This window comes from Anopheles arabiensis, unplaced genomic scaffold, assembly GCF_016920715.1.
Source record: "Anopheles arabiensis isolate DONGOLA unplaced genomic scaffold, AaraD3 Autosomal_pericentromeric_contig0001, whole genome shotgun sequence".
Taxonomy (NCBI): domain Eukaryota; kingdom Metazoa; phylum Arthropoda; class Insecta; order Diptera; family Culicidae; genus Anopheles; species Anopheles arabiensis.
Window position 1 is genome coordinate 690704 of NW_024412149.1, and position 9472 is coordinate 700175.

Sequence of the window (9472 nt, forward strand, 5' to 3'; positions counted from 1 at the left end):
CATGCTAGCATGAGTTCTAATCTCAAGTAAATTGTCCATGCGGCTCGTAGATAATGAGGAATTAAGGTAAAAATTGAAAAAAAATAATGATTTCTTAATTTTTATCATCAAAAATGTCGAAAACACAAAGAATTCTAGAATAAATTCACAGAATAACACAAAATAACACACTTTAATGTATGTTTCATTGTTAAATAAGAACTCTTCTTCTTCTTTGGCTCAACAACCGATGTCGGTCAAGGCCTGCCTCTACCCACTTGTGGGCTTGGCTTTCAGCGACTAATTGATTCCCCACATAGCAGGATAGTCAGTCCTACGTATGGCGGCGCGGTCTATTTGGGGCTTGAACTCATGACGGGCATGTTGTTAAGTCGTACGAGTTGACGACTACGACTACGTACTACGAGACCTGAGAAATAAGAACTCCCAAAGTTCAAAATATATTTTTAAAGAATGTTTATTCGAAAAAATGGGGTAGATAAATTATATGAACAAATTTAATTAATGTAAACAAAGTTTGAATCCTGGAGACCTTACGTCAAGTGACGAATTGTCAAAATGCACTAGAGTCCACCACCTGATATTTTTAAATCCACCTTGGTGCACCTCCATATGATTATATGGGTTTGCTCGTGTCGGTTGTCGTGTTCGATTGCTGCTAGAGCGCCGCCTAAAGCTGGCCCTACACGCTGCATTCATGTATGCGACTACAAATGACAGCTACACATTTTCTTTTGTTCTATTTGTCAAATGTAGCTACACGATGTAGCTATCGTTTGGGAGCTTTTCAATCCGTGTATGTTCAGCTGTCATATTGTGGTTGTCAAACATAGTTGGTTGTGTTTATATTATGCGGAGATCACTCCGGTTGTGTTTTTGCCGTGATACACAAAGTTTCTTTTTTTTTACAGTGGAAAAATGGAAATAAATCAACTTCTTCCAACTTTAGCGGCTGAAGTGGCTACTCTCATGTTGATACTCATAGAAGAGGAAGACGAAGAACTGCAGCAAGAGGAAAATGCACGGCGCTGCTGGATGACCGATCTATTTCTGGAGAGGGAAAGCGTTTGGACCCGGCTGTTTAGGGCGATAGATGGCGAAGGACCAAACAACCGGCTAGAAAGTTTTCTACGTGTGAATCGCGAAGAATTTTACTATCTTTTAAATCGGATTGGTCCAAAAATTGAGCGACAAGATACAACGATGCGACCTTCGATCTGCCCGAAGCAACGATTATGCATCGGGCTTCGCTTTTTAGCTTCGGGAGACTCATATGAATCTCTTGCTTTTTTTGTTTAGGGTAAGTTTTATGCAATATTTGAACGATATAAAATGATAATAATATTACCATTTGTTTTAGGTTTCTAGCAGTTCCGTATCCCTTATTGTGCGTGATGTTTGTACACACATAATAAATGAATTGAAGGAATACGTTAAGGTATTATTTCACTGATTTAATATGATAACAGTTCCATACTAATACTCTCCTCTTACTTATAAGATGACCACATTAGCTGTTTGTATATATAGTAATTTTAAGCTTGGTTTCGTTTTCTGGTGCTTGTGTTATTATAGTCTATTTTTCTAAAACTAATATATTGCCTAAAATTGCTGTTATACTATTTAACAAATGAACTTGTTGCAATAAACAACTATTCAGGTCATGTCACTAACGCAACCACAGGTTGAGAATATTTCTTTTGGTAATAATAATAATAATAATAATAATAATAATAAAAATAATAATAATAATAATAATAATAATAAATGGGCCTTTTATTGCGTCAGTGCTTGCTAAATAAATTAATAACTAATTCTAAATAAGCCACACAAGAACACCCATTATTTTAATTCGTTTTTATTATATCTGATCAATTTATCAAATACATCAAATAAATCTGATTGCTATTCTTGTTAAGGCTAACGAACAGGCGACTGTTCATTTTGAAACAAAGTGATATATCACAGTAATTTAGCGTTTACTTTAAGTTTGCCTCTTTCTACAGCTTGTAAACTGGACGTCTACTTGGTATCAATATAATAAACCTACATAATTGCATTTTCTTATTTCAACATCCCAAATGTGCTTATATATGATTTGTCGCCAACTGAATTTATTATTTTAACTTATTTCGATCCATAATCATCATCAGTAATTCAAAACAATAGACAGTCAGTTTGTATTAGTTCAATCAGAACACATTTTAACCTATTTTTGTCTGTTTTCAAATAAAAAACAAGTTTGTTGACTGAGTCAAATGAGCTACTTTGATCTACACCGAGTGAAATTTTGAGCTATTTTTCGTCGCGCGCGGCGTTGCCGCTCTATGTCTATTTGGACGGTTAACATGTGGGCAAAGTGACCAGAAATACCAATGTCTAGGGAAAGTGTAGAGTTTGAAGGAAAAAATCTCATTTTTTTTAATCATTGAACTATAACACTCAGCCAAACAATCAAAACAATCAAATTAATCAAACTGCTGCGGCCCTAAGCGGTCGCGTGGAGCCCCGAGAAAAAGAACTGGGGAAAAAATTAGCATCTAGTCCTTCTTTGGCTTAGAATTCCTAGTAAAATTTTCAGAGCGACACTTCAAAAAGAACTTCATTTGTGTGACCGCTGAACCAAATCTAATCCATCTCCTAGATAAAGGATGCATATTCTCGTGAGATGGAACTTTCATTTTGCGCATTAGCGCAACCAAACCCCCCCCCCACCCCCCGTTGAACACTTCTTTCGCTTTCACTTCTTTTAACTCAGTTAAGTTTCGAGTTTTAATCTACCGAAAACTACCGATGAAATTTTGATGCGCCTACCAAAAACCGCCAAAATAATCTGGCCACACTGTTTGACAGTGGGGAGAATTCACAGACAGAAAAAAATAATTTATTTTTCATAAATAGGCTGTTTTGCTCCGTATTCCCTTCGTTTGATCTCTTTCATGTGAATTTTGATTGTTTATTTTCTCTTTTTGTTTGTGTGCTATATCGTTGCTTCATGTGGCCACCGCTTACCCGGCGCTCAAGCACCAATCGAACACGACATCGAACATGAAAAATGTATGGGATTTGACATGTTTGTCTTGTTTGTTTGTTTGTGGCTGACAGTGCACCTCCAAGGTGGATTAAAAATATCAGGTGGTGGATTAGGGCCTTTGGGGGTCGCCATAGTTGAGGGACTTTACGTCATTTTAGAACCGTTGACCATTGGTTTCCACACACAAAGCTTAGCAAATATAACAGATTTCTTTGTTATTATGTGCATTTTAGTGTGTCTATTGATTTTATCGAAAAAACGTAATATATTAACAAAAGATTTGATGATTTGTTTATGCACGAAATTTAAAATCATGCTAGCATGAGTTCTAATCTCAAGTAAATTGTCCATGCGGCTCGTAGATAATGAGGAATTAAGGTAAAAATTGAAAAAAAATAATGATTTCTTAATTTTTATCATCAAAAATGTCGAAAACACAAAGAATTCTAGAATAAATTCACAGAATAACACAAAATAACACACTTTAATGTATGTTTCATTGTTAAATAAGAACTCTTCTTCTTCTTTGGCTCAACAACCGATGTCGGTCAAGGCCTGCCTCTACCCACTTGTGGGCTTGGCTTTCAGCGACTAATTGATTCCCCACATAGCAGGATAGTCAGTCCTACGTATGGCGGCGCGGTCTATTTGGGGCTTGAACTCATGACGGGCATGTTGTTAAGTCGTACGAGTTGACGACTACGACTACGTACTACGAGACCTGAGAAATAAGAACTCCCAAAGTTCAAAATATATTTTTAAAGAATGTTTATTCGAAAAAATGGGGTAGATAAATTATATGAACAAATTTAATTAATGTAAACAAAGTTTGAATCCTGGAGACCTTACGTCAAGTGACGAATTGTCAAAATGCACTAGAGTCCACCACCTGATATTTTTAAATCCACCTTGGTGCACCTCCATATGATTATATGGGTTTGTTCGTGTCGGTTGTCGTGTTCGATTGCTGCTAGAGCGCCGCCTAAAGCTGGCCCTACACGCTGCATTCATGTATGCGACTACAAATGACAGCTACACATTTTCTTTTGTTCTATTTGTCAAATGTAGCTACACGATGTAGCTATCGTTTGGGAGCTTTTCAATCCGTGTATGTTCAGCTGTCATATTGTGGTTGTCAAACATAGTTGGTTGTGTTTATATTATGCGGAGATCACTCCGGTTGTGTTTTTGCCGTGATACACAAAGTTTCTTTTTTTTTACAGTGGAAAAATGGAAATAAATCAACTTCTTCCAACTTTAGCGGCTGAAGTGGCTACTCTCATGTTGATACTCATAGAAGAGGAAGACGAAGAACTGCAGCAAGAGGAAAATGCACGGCGCTGCTGGATGACCGATCTATTTCTGGAGAGGGAAAGCGTTTGGACCCGGCTGTTTAGGGCGATAGATGGCGAAGGACCAAACAACCGGCTAGAAAGTTTTCTACGTGTGAATCGCGAAGAATTTTACTATCTTTTAAATCGGATTGGTCCAAAAATTGAGCGACAAGATACAACGATGCGACCTTCGATCTGCCCGAAGCAACGATTATGCATCGGGCTTCGCTTTTAGCTTCGGGAGACTCATATGAATCTCTTGCTTTTTTGTTTAGGGTAAGTTTTATGCAATATTTGAACGATATAAAATGATAATAATATTACCATTTGTTTTAGGTTTCTAGCAGTTCCGTATCCCTTATTGTGCGTGATGTTTGTACACACATAATAAATGAATTGAAGGAATACGTTAAGGTATTATTTCACTGATTTAATATGATAACAGTTCCATACTAATACTCTCCTCTTACTTATAAGATGACCACATTAGCTGTTTGTATATATAGTAATTTTAAGTTTGGTTTCGTTTTCTGGTGCTTGTGTTATTATAGTCTATTTTTCTAAAACTAATATATTGCCTAAAATTGCTGTTATACTATTTAACAAATGAACTTGTTGCAATAAACAACTATTCAGGTCATGTCACTAACGCAACCACAGGTTGAGAATATTTCTTTTGGTAATAATAATAATAATAATAATAATAATAATAATAATAATAATAATAATAATAATAATAAATGGGCCTTTTATTGCGTCAGTGCTTGCTAAATAAATTAATAACTAATTCTAAATAAGCCACACAAGAACACCCATTATTTTAATTCGTTTTTATTATATCTGATCAATTTATCAAATACATCAAATAAATCTGATTGCTATTCTTGTAAAGGCTAACGAACAGGCGACTGTTCATTTTGAAACAAAGTGATATCCCAAGTGCCACAAATCCACTAAACGACCACCAAACGGCTTCTAAACGACTCAAGCTCTCAGCCTAAACGGAATATAAAAAGACATCGTTTAGCAGACGGCAAACGACTCAAAAAAATTGGTGGTGGCCACCTGTTGGGAACCTGCGATATAACAAGAAACTTACAAAGTTCAAAGCTTCAAGCAATTAAAGTTTTCAACGTTCAAAGCTTTCGAAGCTTAAAGCTTACAAGGTTTGAAACATTCAACGGTTAAAGTTTTCACTACCACATATTCGCTTTTCTTTTCTCTTATTCCAGTATCAGTGGTTGTACGAATTGCTGCTTGAACATAAAAAACATGTATTGGTGAGTGATCGTACTTTGCTGCTCTGATATTCAAGTGTATGTGCTACTGTCCCGTTTGCTTCCTCCTTGTCACTTGTCCACTCGCTGTAGGCAATCCATTGATTGCTCTTTCGCAGGAATCGAGGCGGCGATAAGCGCTTTTGTTTATCCCACCAAGCCAGGTATGCTATCCGCTACAACTGTTCTCCCCCACCCCTACCCGTCACCAGGCACTAGTGTTTCTCGGCTGAAGCTTGCCGGTGATGTGCGCGTTGAAGAGCTACGTAGTTTGCTGTTGAATCTGAAAGTGGATGGAAGAGAAATTGTTGAGTGATAACAAATCTTATAGTTATTTTGTGGTTTTGATCCAAGTGATACTGTTCACCAACCTGCACCTTAACAACCTACTTTGTGGGGCTGATTGAAACCCGGTATGCTATGAGTACACAAAATAGTGCGATACAAACCGTTTAAGTGTTTCCATATATTTAATATTGTGCGTAAAAGAAATAGATGCATGTTCCAGATCTTGATTCAATGACCGTGTTCTTTTCATAATCGTGCAAAAGTTGTTACATGTATGTGTGTTTATTCAGAAACAATGTTAGTTGTATTTATATTGGCTTTGCTTTGTGTTGTGTTTTTACCATTATATCGGTGAGAAAGAACTAACTTAACGTGTGAAACATATGTTATTTTCGTGTTAAAAATTTAGAAAACTTTTTCATCTCTCCAACAACAACGGTGCACAAACAACAATAAGGCCAAAGCCGTTCCTTCCGAAAAAAACAAAAAAACGGTGCACAAAGATTATTTTGTTGTGTCGGGAAATAGGCAGTCACAATTTGTTTTTTTTCTTCTTCTTCTTCTTTTGGCTCAACAACCGATTTCGGTCAAGGCCTGCCTATACCCACTTGTGGGCTTGGCTTTCAGTGACTAATTGATTCCCCCCATAGTAGGATAATCAGTCCTACGTATGGCGGCGCGGTCTATTTGGGGATTGAACCCATGACGGGAATGTTGTTAAGTCGTACGAATTGACGACTGTACCACGAGACCGGCTTGTTTTTTTTATAATCGTTTAAAAGTGATTACATCTAACTGCATTTAAAAGCTCAATGCTATTGCTGTATTTATATCGGCTTTGCTTTGTGTTGTGATTAATTATCTTCATGTGATGGACATGTAAACTTTATCATTATATCGGTGTGAATGAACCAACCTAACGTGTAAAAATTTTATTATTTCCGTATTGAGCATTTTAAAATATATTTTCACCTGTTTTGTTTTCAATAGAAACGTCGTAAAATTGATAACTAAGTTATTTTTTTTTTATTTTTTTTTGTATTTTCAGACTTCAACATTGCGTGCTTCAACAGCGTTCAATATAGCTTTTTATATTTTGATGATCCAGCTTTGTCAGCATAGTGTTTTGTAAGGGGTTACCTGAATCATTGGAAGGTATTTTTATCATCAAATTCAAAGAAACCAAATGAAATTAAACTTTTTTCTGTTGTTGCAGATATTATGCCTTTTTCAATTATAACGACGCATGGCCCAAAAGGCTTTTCTGAACTTACACTAGTGCCAGATGGTTGGATCCAGAGTACCAGTGCTGGGAAAAGTTATGTGTATTGGCCCAAAGGAGACATAGCTAAGCTGATCAAAGTTGAAACAAGTACTCCTTCATCTGGATGGACGAGACAAGCGTGTGTAGTTCAAAAATCAAATATTTTATCTTTACAACAAGGTATAGCTATACTTAGCGATATGTCAGGAGAATCGAGTGATGATTCTTGTATCATACAATCCGTAAAAACTATGTATAGGCAGCGATTTGGCCAGAGAGCATTAGAAAATGCTAACAAAGTTAACGCCTTGTCTGAAAATTGTATACAGTTAGAAACAGGCACTTTAGCTACAGGTTGCTCACAATTCAAGACAGACACTTTAGCTAAAGGTGGTTCACAGTTAGAGAGAGACATTTTACCGTATGGTTGTGCACAATTAGATACAAATACTTCACCCAAAGGTTGTTCACAGTTAGAAACAGACACTACGAATGAATTCATGGAATCAGCACAGCCGAGTGTTGCACCAGAAACGACTAGAAAGGATTTTCCTTCAGTTCCTTCTCAATTAGAGCAAAATAATAGCTTTTCTCCTACAAATCACATGGAAAATGCAATCACAAGTTTGATCGCTGTTGTAGGTGGTTTAATTCAACAAATCAGCGACATAAATTCCAACAAACTGATAGGATTAGATAAAATTGATAATTTAACAATAGTACTAGAGCAGCAGATCGTACCAACGTTAGGTGGTCTTGTAGAGGAATTTAAAGAGTTAAAAAAAAAGTTAATTTAAATACGGTACAAATGGATCTGTTCATTAACAGTTTGGAGCAAGAAAACAGAAAAAGAAAAAAACCATCATTTTCAATGGATCCGATCGATAACCATAAAGATTTAAAGGATTTTGACAAAAGTCTTGAGGAAGACGATTTTAAAACATCTGTTATTGATTGGCTTACCCATAACATATGTGAAACAAACAGTAATAATAGAATGTTAGATGCTTTGGATATGTTACTGAATCGTTCATTTTGTACGCAAATTAGTTGGTCAGGACAAGGCAAAGAAAACTCGAAAATACCGATAAAAATGTTTCCTAATTTCTTAGAAGTTTTTAGAGAGATAGGTACAACCCATTTGACTTTGGTAACAGATCAATGCTTGAAAGATTTTTTCATAAAAAAATTAAAGCATAGCCAAGAAAGATGCATGATTCAAGGGTTACGAAAACCTACTTCTCACAACAAAAGATGTTGATGTTAAGAAGTTTTTGAATACATTTATTAATTAATAATAAAAAGATTAAAAACTTGGTCGCATTATGTTTCTACAGAATGTGTTTAAAAATAACAGAAACGTGAATTGCCATAAAAAATGAATTCTCGTAAAACCATTTAACTAAGGCTTACTATACGCTCTATATATTAGTTAAATTTGATTCAATTTGACATGTTTGTTTAGTTGTTAACTACATAACTAATTTCTATTCTATAAAAGTGTGTAGTAGCGGAATGAAAAAAAAATTGGATCCATCAGGTTCGACACTATTAATTGCTACCAGCTTACATTTTACATCTTCACATCTGTATTCGGACGCTGAACGAGTAATTTTCTTTATATCACCTTCAAACGCATGCAATATTTGTGAAGAAAATGGACTATCAAATGCATCATAACAATCAAGTAATTTGAAACCCTGAATAACAATTGATCCGTGTTCTTTAGTAGCAGAATGGTACTTCACAATACAATTATCAGTTGTCAAAAACCAAGAATCAGGAAAATAATTTCTCAGTAGACAACCACTTCGTAAATGTAACTGCATGCTACCATTTTTTTGAATTTTAAGGAAAGGAAATTGTACTTTAGTCATATTTATAGGTTTAAAATTCATTAATTCAATTTTTCTATTAGCTATCTGTTGCAAATTTTTGTATCCTGATCTGAGCATATTTTTCATGGAGTGTAAGTCGTTTTCAAATTTAAAGGTTGAAAGGGTAGGCAATTTTCCAAATTTATCTACGTCCTTGTAAATATGTTGTAAATTGTGAACATTGCTGGTCATATACTTTACACCATAAATCTTCTCAAAGTCTAGAACATATTGCTCAAGCATTTCGGCAGCAAGTTTCCAATTTGATTTGTAAATGTTTGACGACAATAATGTAATTGAACAAAATAGAAGCATAAAATGTTCGTATGCGTCTTCTGGTAAATAGTGCTTTAGGATAACAAAGCTTAAATAATGAAAAAAACTACTATATTCTGTGC

The 9472-nt window shown here is 35.5% G+C and overlaps 1 long non-coding RNA gene across 2 annotated transcripts; it reads left to right on the top strand.

Annotated features, from left to right (window-relative positions):
* The first annotated feature begins 5654 nt into the window (after nucleotides 1-5654).
* Nucleotides 5655-9151, top strand: LOC120908251. 2 transcript variants are annotated; one of them, XR_005741099.1, is made up of 3 exons: nucleotides 5655-5809; nucleotides 6982-7088; nucleotides 7150-9151. It is a non-coding gene; the product is annotated as an uncharacterized LOC120908251 (long non-coding RNA). The 2 variants fall into 2 exon arrangements; XR_005741098.1 differs by lacking the exon at nucleotides 5655-5809 and adding an exon at nucleotides 5878-6058 and having other exon boundaries at nucleotides 7150-9150.
* The last annotated feature ends 321 nt before the right edge of the window (nucleotides 9152-9472 follow it).